The sequence below is a fragment of the Triticum dicoccoides genome, chromosome 2B (genome assembly GCF_002162155.2).
Source record: "Triticum dicoccoides isolate Atlit2015 ecotype Zavitan chromosome 2B, WEW_v2.0, whole genome shotgun sequence".
Classification (NCBI taxonomy): domain Eukaryota; kingdom Viridiplantae; phylum Streptophyta; class Magnoliopsida; order Poales; family Poaceae; genus Triticum; species Triticum dicoccoides.
The window spans coordinates 484,595,623-484,597,797 of NC_041383.1; positions in this window are offsets into that span (position 1 = coordinate 484,595,623).

A 2,175-nucleotide genomic window follows, 5' to 3' on the forward strand; every position below is an offset into this window, starting at 1 on the left:
TGCGCTGATACGTCAGCACCGCGGTTTGTCGAGGGGATGCACAACAATCCTCTCGCTCCCACAGTACGCTCTCGTAGACTACCGTCCTCTAGCCGTGCCGCCACCTCTGGCTACGTTCTTGTGGAGGCGCACGGCGGTCAGGGCCACCATCGCTGGCGATGTTCGTGTGGAGACGCACGGCGGTCAGCTTCTCCCATGGTACGCGCATTCTAGACTGAGGCCCCGTTAATGTTGGTGTAGGCGCCGAATGTTAGATTATAGACGTTTTTAATCTCACTGTTTGCCGAAGTAGTTTACTATCAATATGCTCTGCTTAAGAAGCTTCCTAGCCCTGTTGTGCCCTCAAGCTTCCTTGCCGAAGTCGTTTGCTGAGATGGCATGCCAAGGCCGATTAGTTGCTAAAATATCCTGCCATATATTTATTGTGATGTAGATTGCCATGGTCTAGTAGCCAATCTGTTAGGTGAAATAGCTCTATACCGTTTATACTCGATCTTTGTTGCTGCGATGGCCTTCGATAGTTTGATGGTTGTGTACTCGGCCTCATTGACTACTGAAACAGCCTGCCATAATTTAGCACTCAAATTTGTTTGCTGAATTAGCTTTACATATATTTCGTTACTTAGATCTACTCGTCCAAATATCTTGCCATAGCTTTAGACATCGACCTAGGTATTTTTTTCTAGACTTCATAAAAAAGCATATATGGTTTTCCTGTAATATCTAGTAGAAGAACTAATTTGTATGTCTAACAGATGGACAGGACTTGGATAACTTCTTCTCGAGGGGGTTGAAAACTTCATGAACTTTATTAGAGCTGAGTACGGTGGTCCGAAATTAGATGTGCTCTGCCCGTGTAGCAGTTGTATGAATTCAGTTACAAGACCCCAGTCAACTGTGCAAAATCATCTACAGTTGTATGGGATGTCGGTCACATATACTAGGTGGGTTCATCATGGTGAAGCTGTGAACGTCAATGTTATTGACTACATGGAAGCAGCAGATCACCATCTTGATCTACCTGATGCTCAGGTGGAAGAGGAGGAGGAGGTGGTGGTGGCGGAGCCAGTGAGTTTGACCAACATTGAAACAATGCTACGAAATGCTCGTGCATTCCGTGAACTTTCACCTGCAGAAGAAAAACGGTGGGCCCGCATGTTGGAACAATGCAACGTTGTTGTCACCCCAGGAAATAAGCTATCAGTATTCTCAGCTATGGTCACTGTTCTTCAGGTGAAGACATCTTAGCGGATGACCAAAAAATCATTCGATGCGATGTTGGCTACTTTCCGCAAATCTTTCCCAGATGCGTCTGAGCTGCCACACACCTACAGTAAACTGAAGAATTTCCTTCGTGTAGTTGGAATTGGATATGATATGATCCATGTTTGTAAGAATAATTGTGTTATGTTCCAGAAGGATTATGCCAACTTAAGTAAATGCCCGAAATGCAAATCATCAAGATGGAAAGATGGCGATGCTGTGAAGAGGGTTCCTCATAATGTTTTGAGACATTTTCCAATTACACCAAGATTGTAGAGGTTGTTTCATGATGCTGAAACAAGAGAGGATGTACTGTGGCATTCTAGGAACCAGGAGTACAGAGATCAGAATGTAATGAGCCATCCATCTCATGGTAGTGAGTGGAAAAGCTTCAATGATAAACACAAAGAGATTGCTGCTGGCCCGAGAAACATTAGACTTGGCTTAACTTCAGATGGATTTAACCCATTTGGCCACCAGAGCGCCACATATAGCATGTGGCCAGTGCTTGTTATCCCTTACAACATGCCTCCAAATGTCTGCACCAAAGAATCAAACTACATGATGGCCTTGCTCATCCCAGGTCCAAAAAGTCCTGGAAAGAATTTTGATTTGTTCATGGATCCTCTTGTGGAGGAACTTCAACAGCTATGGAAGGGTGTTCTCACTCCAGACCTATATAGCAGCCCACCAGCTGATTTCTTTCTGCGTGCTGTTGTAATTTGGTGCATCCATGATTATCCGGCTTTGGGCACTATGTCAGGGCGAACGACACATGGTTACAATGCATGTGTTCGGTGTGACAGGAATCCACTGTCATACGCAATACTTAGCAAGATCTGTTACATTGGACACCGTCGTTTCTTTGCCAAGGACAAGTCGCATCCTAGAAAATACCGAAGACATGTGTTC